Source organism: Bactrocera dorsalis, chromosome 4 (assembly GCF_023373825.1).
Source record: "Bactrocera dorsalis isolate Fly_Bdor chromosome 4, ASM2337382v1, whole genome shotgun sequence".
Taxonomy (NCBI): Eukaryota; Metazoa; Arthropoda; class Insecta; order Diptera; family Tephritidae; genus Bactrocera; species Bactrocera dorsalis.
The window spans coordinates 32,877,854-32,898,057 of NC_064306.1; positions in this window are offsets into that span (position 1 = coordinate 32,877,854).

Here is a 20,204-nt window from a genome sequence, read left to right on the forward strand (position 1 = left end):
TGCCGAAAAGAAATCCGGTTGAGAATCCAGCAGATGCAGTTATATTATATTTTAAAGCTCTATATGCCATTATAAGTTTATTTATTACGAATTTGTGATTTTCCGATTTATGGTTTCTTAGAAGAAAGATTGGATTCAATTACTAAATCGTTTAAATTACTTCATTTCGATAAGTGCGGTTATTTTGAGGTTGATGGTTCATAACTTGGGACTCTATCTTCAGATACTTCATTGTGTTAACTAAGTTCCTTAGTAGAATTTTGATTTCTGATCGATGTGGAGGCTTTGGCATGGACAGTTCGGTACCAAGTAGAATAGGTCTGTATGCCGAAGATAAGTTTGAATACTGAATAGTGAGTTTGGATTTGTTTGCAATGCCTTTTGGTTGAGTCAAAAAAATTTACAAAAACTTTTATTTTTCCTTGATTCTTTATGGGAATCCAAAATAGTCTAAAAAGCACTGAGCAATTCATGACATAAAATTATGACCCTGGGATTTTAAAGTAAATTCTCCATATCTAGAGATCCGCCCAACCGATTTCGACTAAATTTAGTCTGTGGGATTCGCTTCACATTCCTATGTCACAGTTTGAAAATGGGCGGGCTACAATTACGTCTACTTTCCATACAGCGCAATTTTAAATTCCGTTTGATTCTTTCACTTTCCCACAAATCATGAAGCAATAGGTAATATAACGGGATCAAACACTGCACGAATAATAGATTTAGAGTTTGCCACCGTATGACTACAAATTGTCCAAATCCAACCAAAACTGTTCAGCCCCTAGCTACCGAATATTTGGACCCCGTCAATGGTAAAATTTACAATTGAAATTCAGATAGTACATTTTCCTGATAATAGTATATTTTTGCATCGTTGAATAGGGTATATACTTCCCTGAGTCCCCATATATAAAGATTTCCGAACTACCGGGTGACTTGATACAGCATATAACGGCCAATATCTGAGCTATGTGTATGAGTTATACATATATAGTAACGTGTATATATACAATTGCTTGGATTCCAATACACTTTAAGGTATTTCCCTGGCTTTGATCTATGCAAGTTGCAAGAGTTTAAAATGTTTTGTTTAAAAGTTATCTTCCTTGCTTTTTTTTTATAATGAAAATAGGCATATTTATCAACGAAAATGTTTTTTTCTTTTTCGTTGGATTTGGCTCGTCTTGGAAGACCCACACAGTCGATTGCTGTTTTGTTTTGGGCTCATACGCATATATCCACGATTCGTCACCTGTGACGATCTTATAAACATCTTTTGAAGCACCGCGAGCGTATTTTTTCAGTCAAGTTGCCTAGTCCAGAAATATATATAGCAGCCTATGTAAATAAACTGTTTCAACTGAAATAGAAAATATTCTTACCTTACTTCTATATTATTATAAAATTAACAATAATTTAAAAATTTATCAAAAGTTAAATTTCTACCTGCATTATTGCGAAATCATTTTCTTTTAAACAAAATTGATTTATGCTATATTAAAAAGGAATTATTTTTCCATCAGCATCTGACTAAACTCATAGTTATACAGCAGCCGTAATCTGGCTCCAAACAAAATGCTTATTCCTTATAGTGGCAATAAAGCCTCATAATAATCCCTTCAACAGATGTTAACTTTTTCACACTTTATCCATTACTGGCTACATATATGTATATACGTATGTACATATGTGTATTGCTCTATTTAAGTGTATTATACATAGGCTTGTATGTATTATGGTGAAAATCAGCGCACACGTAAGGCAATGCCATTATGGATATGTTAGTAAATCACAAGGCTTCAAAGTCATTGCGAGTAGAAAATAATGCTAATATTTGCTTCATTTGCGTGTGCGTATATGCATGCGTGTATGTAAGTATTTGTGTGTGCTTGTTGAAGTTGCGAAAACGTTTTTCTAAACGCATTGTTATTTGCTCTTTCATTTCTTCTTTACTCATTGTTTCAAGCAATAACTTATCAGTGCTTTTTCATTCAATCTTTCTTGGTTTTTTGTTTGCAATACTTATTAGCTTTTCAACTGATTTTTTCCATTTGATGACTTTCTACATTTACCATTTCCATAACTGACCTTTAAGTCTAGCAGGAATTTATCTGGTTTAATGTAGGTGAATTTGCATATTGTTGTTGTTGTAATAAATATATGTGTAAGTGTAAAGGGTGATTTTTTAAGAGCTTGATAACTTTTTTTAAAAAAAAACGCATAAAATTTGCAAAATCTCATCGGTTCTTTATTTGAAACGTTAGATTGGTTCATGACATTTACTTTTTGAAGATAATTTCATTTAAATGTTGACCGCGGCTGCGTCTTAGGTGGTCCATTCGGAAAGTCCAATTTTGGGCAACTTTTTCGAGCATTTCGGCCGGAATAGCCCGAATTTCTTCGGAAATGTTGTCTTCCAAAGCTGGAATAGTTGCTGGCTTATTTCTGTAGACTTTAGACTTGACGTAGCCCCACAAAAAATAGTCTAAAGGCGTTAAATCGCATGATCTTGGTGGCCAACTTACGGGTCCATTTCTTGAGATGAATTGTTGTCCGAAGTTTTCCCTCAAAATGGCCATAGAATCGCGAGCTGTGTGGCATGTAGCGCCATCTTGTTGAAACCACATGTCAACCAAGTTCAGTTCTTCCATTTTTGGCAACAAAAAGTTTGTTAGCATCGAACGATAGCGATCGCCATTCACCGTAACGTTGCGTCCAACAGCATCTTTGAAAAAATACGGTCCAATGATTCCACCAGCGTACAAACCACACCAAACAGTGCATTTTTCGGGATGCATGGGCAGTTCTTGAACGGCTTCTGGTTGCTCTTCACCCCAAATGCGGCAATTTTGCTTATTTACGTAGCCATTCAACCAGAAATGAGCCTCATCATAAATCGGACGTAAAGCGCGAAACACATTTCGAACCGAACACTGATTTTGGTAATAAAATTCAATGATTTGCAAGCGTTGCTCGTTAGTAAGTCTATTCATGATGAAATGTCAAAGCATACTGAGCATCTTTCTCTTTGACACCATGTCTGAAATCCCACGTGATCTGTCAAATACTAATGCATGAAAATCCTAACCTCAAAAAAATCACCCGTTATAACGGGTGATCCAAGAAGAAGTGCCTTTTTCAATAGCGTGTCTTAACAGGGAATTTTTTTTAGGCTATTTTCAAGGAAATTTCTTGACGGGACAGAAAAAAATTAATAGTTCAACTAAAAAAAAAAACACCCTAATACATATATATACATATATACATATATATTTCCATTTTATACATATTCTAACTACTGATTGTAGTGTTATTTTACATATATACATTTCCGGCTTGGCGAGTAAGAATGAATCAAGCCAATTTTCGATAACCTGTATCCTGTCCTGTGAGGGTGTACCGCACCGGAAGAAGGGGCATGGTGTTAGAAGATCATAATACAGACACCTTTCTAATCCCACTAAATTTCGCACATTACCTTGAAGTCATGTTCAGCTTTGCCTTTGATTTGATATGATCGATTTCCATTTTTGGAAATGGCTGCTTGAGATTCAACAAGCTCTTGTTGTTTGGCAACAATATTCATGAAGTAATGCTTTCATGTCTTCGCCATCAACCTTTTTTTGTTGCCCAATGTGTCCTTCGGCTACGGAAGCTAAAATCACCACTTTTCAATAGAGCAAACCTTTGACATGTTCGTTCAGTTAGAAAATGTTCATCATAAACTTTCACAAATATACGATGAGTTGAAGTTTGCTTCTTATTAAAGTACTAGAAGACCCGCCCAAGTTTTACTGTGGCTGTTACATACATACATAGGTAGTACTACTAATACCATCTATATGATTTCTATTAGTTAGATTATAAATATTATTTAAGGAATAATCGCATTTTTGGTGAAGCAACTTGTGTTAGTTTACAAAAAAATGAATCATAAAGAATTTCGTGCGTTAAGAAAGAATTGGTTTTTGGGGTAAAAATACTATTGAATTTGGGCTGTGCATCAGTGAAATCAATCGAGTTCAATCGATTGTCAGCCTAGTGGACTGCATATTAAGAAACGGTTCTCAAGCGTGAAAAGACAAACAAATCGGCTGGCAAGGTTATGGCATCAGTCTTTTGGGATGCCCGTGGTATATTATTCATCGAATGATAAATGAGCCAGTTTTAATTCATTGCATTGTGTATTTGATTGCAGTTCTATTCTACCATTCCCAATATTTAGCAATTTTAATATTTTTCAGGAAGGATCAGTTTGAAATTGTACGCATATATGTATTCATCGTTCCCGTTTAAATATTGCATTGCTCTGTGCAATGCTTCGAAAAGATTTCTGTATATCTCAAATTTTTTATCAACACTTCAGTTATGCCACTATTTTTTTATGCCAGACCTTTTGCAATTTTAAATTGCCTGTCAAGATACCCCCTCCAATAGTTAGCAGGTATGAAAAAAATATTATAGCTACCCATAGATGTATTGAATGACCCAATTTATTACTTAAGAACGAACAACTCTGTCCACAATATGAAAACTTGATCTACAGATGTCGCCTTTTACTTTGGCATCGTTTTGTTTAATGCACGTTTACGCCAATTTAAGGTTTGAATATTGAATACTGCGATGGTAGCGCCATCCATCGGTCAAACATTTAAAATTAGCAATTAATTACAAATGAAAAATTAATTTAAAAAAACATTTTCCAGTGGACCAAATTGTAAATCTAAACCATTCTCGAATCTCCTTGAACATACACACAAAATTTCATCAAAATCGGTCCATCTGTTTAGGAGCAGTTTAAATGCAAACACACGGCCAGAAGATTTATATATTAAATGGCCTGAAAATCTTTCTCTTGGTTCACGTTATTTCTTTCACATACAACTTCATTTCGAGTCTACTTCACTTTCTTGAACCGAGATCTGCAACGAACTTATATGAGTACTTATTACAGATATCGGCAGTTCTAACTCTTCCTATACCTTTCTTCTCCTGTTTGTTCCGGAGTTTGGTCTCATAAAAGGTTCGCTTTATTAGAGTTCGCCAAATCCTAAGTGTTTTATGCTTCGTACAACTTAACATTCTTTCAATTATCACCTAACAGAAAGCGAGTTCCTTACTCGTACTAGGTATTTTTAACCTCAATTTCAATAGCAGAAATACATTTCGTTTCCTTGATTTGGCTCTGCTGTTATTCTTTTTCGCCATCGTCGTCGTTCTGCGCTTTAAGTTTTTGTTGACACAGCGTGCTGTTTGTTTATATTTCATATTTTTGGTCTCACGAGTATGCTCGGAGAGGAAAATCCATTGCTTAGTAGACTGTAAAAAGTTTTTCCATATTTGATTAGTGTGAAGATGAATATCTGTTATCTTCTCGAGTGAATTTTCATTTTTTTGTATCTTAGTATGTATGTATATAGGGTGATTCAAAAATTTTTTTTTATTTTTTTTTCAATTGGTACTCGCAAAAATAGGTTCCTAGACACCTCTAAGAAAGCCTCTCCAAATATGAGATTTTAATTGTAACGGGAAGGTCCTCCGCCTAACGGTTTTCTATTTTTTCTTATTATCAGATAGAAAAATTTATATCTCGCTACTTGAAAAAATATTTTGTTAATTAGGTTTTGTAGGGAATTGAATGCTCTAAAATATGGTCTCGTATGATTTTTTTGTAAACCCAACCGTTTAAAAGATATTAACAGTTAAAATTTGATGATTTTTGGGAAAAATTTTTATTTTTTAATAATTTTATAACTCAATGAAAAAAAATTATTACGAATAGGTTTTTGGAGAGGCTAACTTAGAGGTGCTTAGGAACCTATTTTTCAGAGTACCAAACGAAAAAAAAAATTTATTTTTTCTGATCCACCCTAATATGCACTGATTTTTGACGATGAATATCTCGTAAACGCTTAACTTTATCGAAAAATTACAGTAGACCATTTTTATAGAGCAGTAAATTTCCTACAAAACTATGAGTTTCATCATTCATAATAATTTTTTTTCATTGAGTTATAAAATTAATAAGAAATAAAGAATTTTTCCAAAAATAGTCAAATTTCAACCGTTAATATCTTTTAAACGGTTGGGTTTACGAAAAAATCATAAGAGACCATATTTTAGAGCATTCAATTTCCTACAAAACCTAATTAACAAGATATTTTTTCAAGTAGTTGGAAGCGAGATATAAATTTTTCTATCTGATAACAAGAAAAAATAGAAAACCGTTAGGCGGAGGACCTTCCCGTTACAATTAAAATCGCATATTTGGAGAGGCTTTCTTAGAGGTGTCTAGGAACCTATTTTTGCGAGTACCAATTGAAAAAAAAAAAAAAATTTTTTTGAATCACCCTAATATATATATAGCACAGTTGTACAGTTGTATATAATTTTATTTAGCATTTTGCTCGCAAAAACTGCACGTTTTCAAATATCGCGAAGCTTACATACACACTTACTTATAAGGATAAGAGTGGTACAGATCGGATTGTCTCAATGCTTGTCTCCGTTAAATTTCCTATACTACTTGTATACAACAACATATCTTTGCTAAGCATGTGTTACTTATTGTAAATCTATATTTGTCTCTAGTAAGGTGGGACTTAATGGGAGAGGACAAACTTAAGCTCAAGAGGTTTTAAGAATACCGTTTTGATTGCTAGATCGACCTTCATTTTAGTTAGCCAGAAAATAGTTCTACAAAGACCTTGTTTCTTGGAAACACTGTCGACTCTCGATTTAAAGATTTTGTTACGTTTCTGTGTTCTATGAAAGATTGTGGACCTACTCCTGTCTAATAAAGGGTGATTTTTTAAGAGCTTGATAACTTTTTAAAAAAAAAACGCATAAAATTTGCAAAATCTCATCGGTTCTTTATTTGAAACGTTAGATTGGTTCATGACATTTACTTTTTGAAGATAATTTCATTTAAATGTTGACCGCGGCTGCGTCTTAGGTGGTCCATTCGGAAAGTCCAATTTTGGGCAACTTTTTCGAGCATTTCGGCCGGAATAGCCCGAATTTCTTCGGAAATGTTGTCTTCCAAAGCTGGAATAGTTGCTGGCTTATTTCTGTAGACTTTAGACTTGACGTAGCCCCACAAAAAATAGTCTAAAGGCGTTAAATCGCATGATCTTGGTGGCCAACTTACGGGTCCATTTCTTGAGATGAATTGTTGTCCGAAGTTTTCCCTCAAAATGGCCATAGAATCGCGAGCTGTGTGGCATGTAGCGCCATCTTGTTGAAACCACATGTCAACCAAGTTCAGTTCTTCCATTTTTGGCAACAAAAAGTTTGTTAGCATCGAACGATAGCGATCGCCATTCACCGTAACGTTTGATTTGATATGATCGATTTCCATTTTTGGAAATGGCTGCTTGAGATTCAACAAGCTCTTGTTATTTGGCAACAATATTCATAAGTAATGTTTTCATGTCTTCGCCATCAACCTTTTTTTGTTGCCCAATGTGTCCTTCGGCTACGGAAGCTAAAATCACCACTTTTCAATAGAGCAAACCTTTGACATGTTCGTTCAGTTAGAAAATGTTCATCATAAACTTTCACAAATATACGATGAGTTGAAGTTTGCTTCTTATTAAAGTACTAGAGGACCCGCCCAAGTTTTACTGAGGCTGCTACATATGTACGTAGTACTACTAATACCATCTATATGATTTCTATTAGTTAGATTATAAATATTATTTAAGGAATAATCGCATTTTTGGTGAAGCAACTTGTGTTAGTTTACAAAAAAAATGAATCATAAAGAATTTCGTGCGTTAAGAAAGAATTGGTTTTTGGGGTAAAAATACTATTGAATTTGGGCTGTGCATCAGTGAAATCAATCGAGTCCAATCGATTGTCAGCCTAGTGGACTGCATATTAAGAAACGGTTCTCAAGCGTGAAAAGACAAAAAAATCGGCTGGCAAGGTTATGGCATCAGTCTTTTGGGATGCCCGTGGTATATTATTCATCGAATGATAAATGAGCCAGTTTTAATTCATTGCATTGTGTATTTGATTGCAGTTCTATTCTACCATTCCCAATATTTAGCAATTTTAATATTTTTCAGGAAGGATCAGTTTGAAATTGTACGCATATATGTATTCATCGTTCCCGTTTAAATATTGCATTGCTCTGTGCAATGCTTCGAAAAGATTTCTGTATATCTCAAATTTTTTATCAACACTTCAGTTATGCCATTATTTTTTTATGCCAGACCTTTTGCAATTGTAAATTGCCTGTCAAGATACCCCCTCCAATAGTTAGCAGGTATGAAAAAAATATTACAGCTACCCATAGATGTATTGAATGACACAATTTATTACTTAAGAACGAACAACCCTGTCCACAATATGAAAACTTGATCTACAGATGTCGCCTTTTACTTTGGCATCGTTTTGTTTAATGCACGTTTACGCCAATTTAAGGTTTGAATATTGAATACTGCGATGGCAGCGCCATCCATCGGTCAAACAATAAAAATTAGCAATTAATTACAAATGAAAAATTAATTTAAAAAAACATTTTCCAGTGGACCAAATTGTAAATCTAAACCATTCTCGAATCTCCTTGAACATACACACAAAATCTCATCACAATCGGTCCATCTGTTTAGGAGCAGTTCAAATGCAAACACACGGTCAGAAGATTTATATATTAAATGGCCTGAAAATCTTTCTCTTGGTTCACGTTATTTCTTTCACATACAACTTCATTTCGAGTCTACTTCACTTTCTTGAACCGAGATCTGCAACGAACTTATATGAGTACTTATTACAGATATCGGCAGTTCTAACTCTTCCTATACCTTTCTTCTCCTGTTTGTTCCGGAGTTTGGTCTCATAAAAGGTTCGCTTTATTAGAGTTCGCCAAATCCTAAGTGTTTTATGCTTCGTACAACTTAACATTCTTTCAATTATCACCTAACAGAAAGCGAGTTCCTTACTCGTACTAGGTATTTTTAACCTCAATTTCAATAGCAGAAATACATTTCGTTTCCTTGATTTGGCTCTGCTGTTATTCTTTTTCGCCATCGTCGTCGTTCTGCGCTTTAAGTTTTTGTTGACACAGCGTGCTGTTTGTTTATATTTCATATTTTTGGTCTCACGAGTATGCTCGGAGAGGAAAATCCATTGCTTAGTAGACTGTAAAAAGTTTTTCCATATTTGATTAGTGTGAAGATGAATATCTGTTATCTTCTCGAGTGAATTTTCATTTTTTTGTATCTTAGTATGTATGTACATTAGGGTGATTCAAAAATTTTTTTTTATTTTTTTTTCAATTGGTACTCGCAAAAATAGGTTCCTAGACACCTCTAAGAAAGCCTCTCCAAATATGAGATTTTAATTGTAACGGGAAGGTCTTCCGCCTAACGGTTTTCTATTTTTTCTTATTATCAGATAGAAAAATTTATATCTCGCTTCCAACTACTTGAAAAAATATTTTGTTAATTAGGTTTTGTAGGAAATTGAATGCCCTAAAATATGGTCTCTTATGATTTTTTTGTAAACCCAACCGTTTAAAAGATATTAACAGTTAAAATTTGATGATTTTTGGGAAAAATTTTTATTTTTTAATAATTTTATAACTCAATGAAAAAAAATTATTACGAATAGGTTTTTGGAGAGGCTAACTTAGAGGTGCTTAGGAACCTATTTTTCAGAGTACCAAACGAAAAAAAAAATTATTTCTTTTGATCCACCCTAATATGCACTGATTTTTGACGATGAATATCTCGTAAACGCTTAACTTTATCGAAAAATTACAGTAGACCATTTTTATAGAGCAGTAAATTTCCTACAAAACTATGAGTTTCATCATTCATAATAATTTTTTTTCATTGAGTTATAAAATTAATAAGAAATAAAGAATTTTTCCAAAAATAGTCAAATTTCAACCGTTAATATCTTTTAAACGGTTGGGTTTACGAAAAAATCATAAGAGACCATATTTTAGAGCATTCAATTTCCTACAAAACCTAATTAACAAGATATTTTTTCAAGTAGTTGGAAGCGAGATATAAATTTTTCTATCTGATAACAAGAAAAAATAGAAAACCGTTAGGCGGAGGACCTTCCCGTTACAATTAAAATCTCATATTTGGAGAGGCTTTCTTAGAGGTGTCTAGGAACCTATTTTTGCGAGTACCAATTTAAAAAAAAAAAAAAAATTTTTTTGAATCACCCTAGTGTATATATAGCACAGTTGTACAGTTGTATATAATTTTATTTAGCATTTTGCTCGCAAAAACTGCACGTTTTCAAATATCGCGAAGCTTACATACACACTTACTTATAAGGATAAGAGTGGTACAGATCGGATTGTCTCAATGCTTGTCTCCGTTAAATTTCCTATACTACTTGTATACAACAACATATCTTTGCTAAGCATGTGTTACTTATTGTAAATCTATATTTGTCTCTAGTAAGGTGGGACTTAATGGGAGAGGACAAACTTAAGCTCAAGAGGTTTTAAGAATACCGTTTTGATTGCTAGATCGACCTTCATTTTAGTTAGCCAGAAAATAGTTCTACAAAGACCTTGTTTCTTGGAAACACTGTCGACTCTCGATTTAAAGATTTTGTTACGTTTCTGTGTTCTATGAAAGATTGTGGACCTACTCCTGTCTAATAAAGGGTGATTTTTTAAGAGCTTGATAACTTTTTAAAAAAAAAAACGCATAAAATTTGCAAAATCTCATCGGTTCTTTATTTGAAACGTTAGATTGGTTCATGACATTTACTTTTTGAAGATAATTTCATTTAAATGTTGACCGCGGCTGCGTCTTAGGTTGTCTTCCAAAGCTGGAATAGTTGCTGGCTTATTTCTGTAGACTTTAGACTTGACGTAGCCCCACAAAAAATAGTCTAAAGGCGTTAAATCGCATGATCTTGGTGGCCAACTTACGGGTCCATTTCTTGAGATGAATTGTTGTCCGAAGTTTTCCCTCAAAATGGCCATAGAATCGCGAGCTGTGTGGCATGTAGCGCCATCTTGTTGAAACCACATGTCAACCAAGTTCAGTTCTTCCATTTTTGGCAACAAAAAGTTTGTTAGCATCGAACGATAGCGATCGCCATTCACCGTAACGTTGCGTCCAACAGCATCTTTGAAAAAATACGGTCCAATGATTCCACCAGCGTACAAACCACACCAAACAGTGCATTTTTCGGGATGCATGGGCAGTTCTTGAACGGCTTCTGGTTGCTCTTCACCCCAAATGCGGCAATTTTGCTTATTTACGTAGCCATTCAACCAGAAATGAGCCTCATCGCTGAACAAAACACGCGCGCGAAACACATTTCGAACCGAACACTGATTTTGGTAATAAAATTCAATGATTTGCAAGCGTTGCTCGTTAGTAAGTCTATTCGTGATGAAATGTCAAAGCATACTGAGCATCTTTCTCTTTGACACCATGTCTGAAATCCCAAATCTGTCATCTGAAAATCCTAACCTCAAAAAATCACCCGTTAGTAGCGTTTTATTCAGTTTTGTCAATTTTCTCGTGCTCCGAGGCCTGATGTGTCCTTCTTGAGTCCATTACTTCCTGTAAAACTTAAAAGAGCTGAATGATCTAGGTTAGTTTAAGGAAAATACTCACTAGCAATGAAACTTGTCTAGCTTTTCATTTCTTCTTATTCCTATATGACTGGGGAGTCAGCTGATGTTCGCCGAGGTTTCTACCAAAGGTTTCATTATTGTCGCTTACAAAACCTTGGCCAATTTCTATAGTATATAGTAGTCTTTATTGTTGCTTCGCTATAAACAAGAACGTCTTGCTAGTTTGAGCAGAATTCCACATGGCTCAGTCAATTATTCCAACAATTTCGGCCTGAAATACGAAATTATAGTAATTTAGTTTGAAACTGCCTTCTGGGTGTGTTTCATTCTTTGTTCCTTGGGCGAATATAAGGATTTCCCCGTTCCTTCTTCACTACTGGGAAAGAAAAACGTTCTGCTTAACTCCCCCTTGTTTTTTTTCTCGGTCAATCTAAACCGAGTTCCGCAATAAGATCGAATATAATACCATGCCCTCAATGATACTAGGTTTGGCTCTAATGACCAAGAACCTTTAGTCGATTGGCTTTAATACCTAGATTGACAGTACGTTTTCGATTTATTCTTCTTTCTTATTGACGTAAACATCGTTTACGCGGTTATATCCGAGTTTACAACAGCACGCAAGTCGTTCTTCCTTTTCCCTGTTTAGCGCCATTTGGAGATTCAAAGTGTAGCCAGGTCCTTCTCCACCTGGTCTTTCCAACAGAGTGGAGGTTTTCCTCTTCCCCTGCTTCCCCTGGCAGGTACTGCTTAGAGCTTTCATTCATTCGGACGACATTACTTAGCGAACGTATCTGCTGTCCTTAATTTGTTGAACTGTGTCAACTTCGTCGTTCAGCTCATCGTTTCATCGCAGAACCTTTTTTTTTACGAAAAATCGTAACTCCGACTCATCGGATGTTGTCATCGTCCATGCCTCTGCACCATATATCAGGTCGGGGATGATAAGTGATTTATAGAGTTTAGTTTTTGTTCGTCGAGGGGACTTTTCGAAGTGCGAAGTGGCACCTGTGGCAAGAGTTATTCTTCGTTGAATTTCGAGGCTGGCATTGGTGCTGGTGTTGATACTGGTTTTAAGATATAAGAAATTATCTACGACTTCGAAGTTATGACTGTCATCAGTGACGTGGAAGCCGTGTGGCGAGTGCGACGACCGTTATTTTGATGGCAGGAGATTTTCGTCTTCCCCTCTTTCACTACCAGATTCGCTTCCTTATCCAGTCTGAAGAAAGCAGAACAAACGGCGGCGGCCAATTATATCAATATCATCGGAGTACGCCAGCACTTTTATAAAAGATTGTACCTGCTCGATTAAGTTCTGCAGCCCGAATAATTTTCTCCATCAGCAGATGGAAGAAGTCGCACGATAGGGAGTCGCTTTGTCTGACTCATTGTTTGGTAACGAACGGGTCAGAGAGGTCCTTCCCAATTCTGACGAAGCTTTTGCTGTTACTCAACATCACTAGTTCATAGAAAGTGTCACTGTGGATTCCTTAGTAGATTAGGTACGAGTATACCTTATGCTGTAAAGAATCAAGAAGCGTGAAAGCAATGTTCGACTTATTACCTGCTGTCATCAGCATTTCGGAAATAAGTAATTTCCTCAGCGCTTTGTAAGGACTTTGTAAGCTTGTAAATAAATTTTGAGAATTCCCAGTCTGATTTTCCAAAGTTTTGTATTTCGAACTTGAAGAACTACTGATGAGCTTGGATATGAGATGAGTTTTGGAGTACAAATGTGGTCCGAAATGTCTCTAATTGGAACCAAAATTCATAAGTGATAGTATTGTTTAAGGACCCACCTTAATATACACATGTATATAAGTTAGTGTCATATAGATACTTATATGGTTTACTTTGCATATCACGTTGATAATGCAGTCATGCGGAAGGAGTTTAGTTGAGAAGCATTTGTGGCCACATGAGAAATTCAAACGACGCTCTTCGCCGACGACGCAGTCAGTCAGTAGAAAAGTAAAACGTCGCAGCGAAGAATGGGATCGAGGAATTAAAGCTGCTGTTGGGAAGCGTGCAGACAGTCGTGCAGACAATGGCTGAAAAGGATAATCTGACTACACTAGAATTTTGAATATGAGTGTGACATATACATATAAGTGAAATATTTATGCGAATATAAACAAGCAGTTGCAATCGTATTTTTGCGCTTTTTGCTTTATCTCTTTTGCTTATTCACGTGTTTACCTTTGTAAACATACACATACACATACAGAAAATTATTACACTTGCATGCTCTCAAACACATACATTTGTACATAGCATATAGGGCTAGGTAACGGTATATATACCCTTTAGTGTCTACACAAGTATTTTTTTTAATTCGAGTTTCACACCCGCCCTTCTCACCGCCGCTCGCCGCTCGCCGCATGTGAAGTGTGTTTGTATGCCGGAAATGACAACAATAACAACCGGTAACAGTACAGGAAGACATAAAATAAAGCAGTGAACAGGAAAAAATGGCACAACGCAAACGTCACTTCTTGCCACAGCAGCTTTTCTACTTTCACACATTCGCTATTGCAGGGAGGCGCTGTCAACTGCATCTGTGTGTGTTTATGGCGCACCATATACTATGCATGTTTTGTTATTGTTGCACACCTTGTTAGTTGCATTTGGTACACGTGTAAGTGCAAAGTTGCCGATTGTCACTAAGCGCATTTTGTGGCCGATCCCACTTCGCACTCGAAACGCAGGCGCACACCCTCTCACGCACGCACGCCCCGCACTGAAAGTCATTCAATAATGCGCAAATTCATGGTGAGGTGGGAAGTGACAGCAAACCGGTATACAACACTGTGGGGAGTAGTGTGTGCTGCAAGCGTGCGTTTGCTCTGCCAGCAGACAGTTGGATAGGTGAAAGGCAGCTAGCGCTTGCCTGCAGTATGGAAAATACATTTCTTAAATGAAATATGATTTTAAATATTTCATTTCATATTTTAAAATGATGAGTTTATTACTGAGGGAATTGAAATAGTGCTTGCACTGCAGTCCGGCAGGTTTATTTGTTGTTTAAAAATACTTTTTTTTCATGCTACAGAATTTGCAGCCACAAATGTCCTCTGCTAGAGCTACATATGAAGTACAAGGAAATGTGAAAATAAAATATTTAATAAATAATATGAATGCCATAAAAATGTGTGCCAAGCATGCATGGGACAGAAATTCTCAATTTGTGAAACTAAAATTAAAAAATAATAGCTCAGCTGTGGTTTGGGTTTGAAACGTTGAAGGGTTTGAATTTAGAAGAATTCTTTGTACCAATAAGAAGCTTTAATTTATTTTTAAAATATTTTTAATATAAATTTCTGCAAATATTCAAATATATTTTCAATGTTCCTACTTATAGAAAAATAAAATGTTTAAGAAATAATAAATTGGAGACGAATGTGAGCTAAAACGTAATTTAATTTTAATTTTAATACTTGAATTTTGGTTTTAATTTCAGTTTTATATTTAATTTAAATTTTAGTTTCAATTTTAATTTTAACCTAATATAGTTTTGGTTCTGAAATACGAGGTGTGTTCAAAAAGTATCGCGAATTTTGTGTTTTTTCAAAAATTATTTATTTATTCATGAATATTTATTTTGTCCCCTTCAAAGTAATCCCCATGAGATATTATACACTTGTGCCAACGGTTTTTCCAATCTTCGAAGCACTTCAAAAAATCATTTTTTTTTATCTTCTTCAGCTGCTCATTCGATGCCGTCTTTATCTCGTCAAGAGAAGCGTAACGTCGTCCTTTCATGGGCCTCTTCAGTTTAGGGAACAAGAAAAAGTCACAGGGGGCCAGATATGGGGAATACGGTGGCTGCGGCATCATTAGTGTGTTTTTGGCCAAAAAGTCGCGCACAAGCAACGATGTGTGAGCAGGGGCGTTATCGTGGTGCAATTTTTTTGATAGGTAAAAATCGAAGACGATCCAAAACACGTGCAAGCAAAGCAGCTGTCAACAATTAAATGAACAATCAAAATGGCCGAGCTTGTCGGGATAAGTGAGAGATATAAGTACCAACATAACGCCACAAAAAATTCGAAATTCGAATAAACGTAACCCGCGAAAATTCAAAATTCGCGATACTTTTTGAACACACCTCGTAGTTAGAACACAAAGCAAACATAATGCATTTTGACGTAAATAACATATGACCAAATTTGACTCTTTTACAAAAAAAATGAATATTGTGCAAAAACGATGACAGTTCGCAAAAGAGACGCCTGGCAACATAGCTGAGAACCCTACATCCATCAAACCTATAATTACTGACGATAAGACTTGAGTTTATGAATATCACAACAAAACTGTATTGCAATCAAGTTAATGGTACTCCAAAAATGAGCCGATCCCGAGAAAACCAAAAATCACTGAAGGCTCTGACGGCCATCCAAGCCAACACTCTCAAGAGGTATATGGAAAATTAGATTAATCGTTTGCATGCTTGTATTGGCATAAAATTAGCCTATTTTCTAGCGAACATTAATGAATGTATTAAAATATAAGGAAAAATTGCTTTTTTTTTGTCAGTCCGTGTCAAATTTGATCACCAGTTACTTCTCAGCTTCAAAAGGCTTCATAGCATCAAAATAAGTTTGTGTCGCTGAGAATATACAAGAACACTAGAGGACCCGCCTACGTTTTACTGTGGCTGATACATAGGTAGTACTACTAATACCATCTATATGATTTCTATTAGTTAGATTATAAGTATTAGTTAAGGAATAATCGCATTTTTGATGAAGCAACAAAAATGAATCAAAAAGCATTTCGTGCGTTAAGAAAGAATTGGTTTTTGGGATAAAAATACTATTGAATTTGGGCTGTACATCAGTGAAATCAATCGAGTCCAATAGATTGTCAGCCTGGTGGACTGCATATTAAGAAACGGTTCTCAAGCGTGGAAAGACAAAAAAATCATCTGGCAAGGTTATGGCATCAGTCTTTTGCGATGCCCGTGGTATATTATTCATCGAATGATAAATGAGCCAGTTTTAATTCATTGCATTGTGTATTTGATTGCAGTTCTATTCTACCATTCCCAATATTTAGAAATTTTATTATTTTTCAGGAAGGATCAGTTTGAAATTGTACGCATATATGTATTCATCGTTCCCGTTTAAATATTGTATTGCTCTGTGCAATGCTTCGAAAAGATTTCTGTATATCTCAAATATTTTATCAACACTTCAGTTATGCCGCTATTTTTTATGCCAGACCTTTTGCAATTGTAAATTGCCTGCCAAGATACCCCCTCCAGTAGTTGGCAGGTATGAAAAAAATATTACAGCTACCCATAGATGTATTGAATGACCCAATTTATTACTTAAGAACGAACAACTCTGTCCACAATATGAAAACTTGATCTACAGATGTCGCCTTTTACTTTGGCATCGTTTTGTTTAATGTACGTTTACGCCAATTTAAGGTTTGAATATTGGATACTGCGATGGTAGCGCCATCCATTTACAAATGAAAAATTAATTTAAAAAAACGTTTTCCAATGGACCAAATTGTAAATCTAAACCATTCTCGAATCTCCTTGAACATACACACAAATTTTCATCAAAATCGGTACATCCATTTAGGAGCAGTTCAAATGCAAACACACGGTCAGAAGATTTATATATATAAAGATATGTATGTATTTGATTGATTTTGGGAAATCTGTTTTTCAGGTTAACTGAAAAGTCACCGACCTACTACAAAAAACAAATTTTTTTTGGCAAAATTCGTTTTATTCCCTTCCAGTAATCAGTATATTAACTGATTATAGCGAGCCTCCAATTTTTCGATACTTTTTGTTGTACGATTGTCCTGAGTTTCTGCGAACACTTCTTCATTCGAAGAAAATTTCTTCCCAGCGAGTATTATCTTGAGATCAGATCTGAGAACATGAAATAGTCGGTGGGGACTAGGTCTAGAAAATACGGTGAATGCAGAAGCAATTCTAAGCCCAATCATGATTCTTTGCCATCGTTTTCATTGACTTATGACATGGTGCAATGTTTTGGTAAAACTGCACTTTATTTTTCTTCAAATGCGACCATTTTTCAGTCGCTTAAACGGTTAAATAACGCTATGGAATAGTCCTGTTTAAAAGTGGTTAATAAAAATTAGTACATGCGCGTCTCGAATTACAAACGCCATAACGTTGCCAGCCAATTGTTGTGTTTTTTCATGCTTTGCAGCGGGTTCATCGTGTGTCGTCCACTCGGATGACTGTTGATTGGACTTCGGAGTGAAATGATGGGGCCATGTTTCATCTATTGTTACATACTGACACAAAAAATCGGGTTTATTACTCTTGAACATCGCCAAACACTGCTCCGAGTCATCAACTCGTCGTTGTTTTTGGTTACTTTGCACGCAGCTTTCTCATACTCAAATGTTCGTATATTATACGTATATGATGTACAGGTCAGTTGATATTTTTAGAGTGCCTGCTATGTCCAAAATTATTTTATGGATTTTGTTTTTTTTTTTTAATATTTTTGTCGTTAATAACCACGTTTGGGTACCCACTGTGTGTTTTCGGTTCTAATTTTACCACCTCTAAACTTAACATATCAATCTTTGATAGTTGATCATCCTGGAACAGTGTCCGAAAACTGTTTAGGTTAGGTTAATCTGGTAGGCCAATAAGCCTTGCATAGACCAGTTTGGTCTTTTGCGATACCAGATGGAGTTGAGTTGCTAAGAGGAGTAATCATCCTTTAAGATGCCTTCGCTTGATGCGAATTTTTACAGACTTTGCGGACTCACTATCGATACCTCCTCCAGTGCATCATACCGTCGTGAGCCCAAATGCTTACAGCGTAGTCTTGCAAAAGCGGGACAAGTGCACAAGAGATAATCCGTTGTTTCCCTGATGTCCTGCTCTAGATATTTCCTGCAGTCTTCTTGTTCTGTCAGCCCCATCCTGCGGGCGTTTGTTGCCGCCAGATAGAGACCAGTTGGTATTCCCAAAAAAAATATCCTATCAACACACGAAATTCCCTTTTATCCATTGTTTAGTAGTAGCGCCAACTATGTGCCTTGTCGGCGACCTTTTTAATTGAACTATTTCTCTTAGGAATAGAGTTCAACGGAAATACTGCTTCTGGTTCCAATTTAATCACGATTTGAAAAAAAAAGTTGTTGATTTATAGCAAAGAACAATGCAAATTACTATATTCGCCCAAAATACTATTCTCCGCATTATAACTGTCTGTGCATGTATCTCAGTACTTAATATCTTCATACTTAAGATAACTGCAATCCTTGACTAAACAATATACTATATATATGTGCGAGTGTATATATATATGTATGTATGTATATATCTAAATGAGAAGCGATGGAGGCGAATGAAGTTGTGACACTTCAGCATGCAGCTGAATCACTTTTCACAGATTTATGCCATTGTTTGCATTTTCGTTGTAACTTAATTTCACAGCTCACTTATAACGGGTGATTTTTTTGAGGTTAGGATTTTCATGCATTAGTATTTGACAGATCACGTGGGATTTCAGACATGGTGTCAAAGAGAAAGATGCTCAGTATGCTTTGACATTTCATCATGAATAGACTTACTAACGAGCAACGCTTGCAAATCATTGAATTTTATTACCAAAATCAGTGTTCGGTTCGAAATGTGTTTCGCGCGCGTGTTTTGTTCAGCGATGAGGCTCATTTCTGGTTGAATGGCTACGTAAATAAGCAAAATTGCCGCATTTGGGGTGAAGAGCAACCAGAAGCCGTTCAAGAACTGCCCATGCATCCCGAAAAATGCACTGTTTGGTGTGGTTTGTACGCTGGTGGAATCATTGGACCGTATTTTTTCAAAGATGCTGTTGGACGCAACGTTACGGTGAATGGCGATCGCTATCGTTCGATGCTAACAAACTTTTTGTTGCCAAAAATGGAAGAACTGAACTTGGTTGACATGTGGCTTCAACAAGATGGCGCTACATGCCACACAGCTCGCGATTCTATGGCCATTTTGAGGGAAAACTTCGGACAACAATTCATCTCAAGAAATGGACCCGTAAGTTGGCCACCAAGATCATGCGATTTAACGCCTTTAGACTATTTTTTGTGGGGCTACGTCAAGTCTAAAGTCTACAGAAATAAGCCAGCAACTACTCCAGCTTTGGAAGACAACATTTCCGAAGAAATTCGGGCTATTCCGGCCGAAATGCTCGAAAAAGTTGCCCAAAATTGGACTTTCCGAATGGACCACCTAAGACGCAGCCGCGGTCAACATTTAAATGAAATTATCTTCAAAAAGTAAATGTCATGAACCAATCTAACGTTTCAAATAAAGAACCGATGAGATTTTGCAAATTTTATGCGTTTTTTTTTAAAAAAAAGTTATCAAGCTCTTAAAAAATCACCCTTTAGTATATTTCGCCAATTTGTTGTTATTGCAGATTTGCGGTCCTCTGAAATTGGTGTTTCCCAAGGAGCCAAGCCATCTTAACATGATCAAACATAAGGAATGCTTACATATTATAAATTTGTACTCTCAAGTATATCTGCAGAGCACTTGAAGCTCAAAGGAAATATGCAATATGTCCTTCTCTGTGTGTATGTGTATATGCATACATGCATGTGTGGGCGCAATGTTGCATGCAGCCAG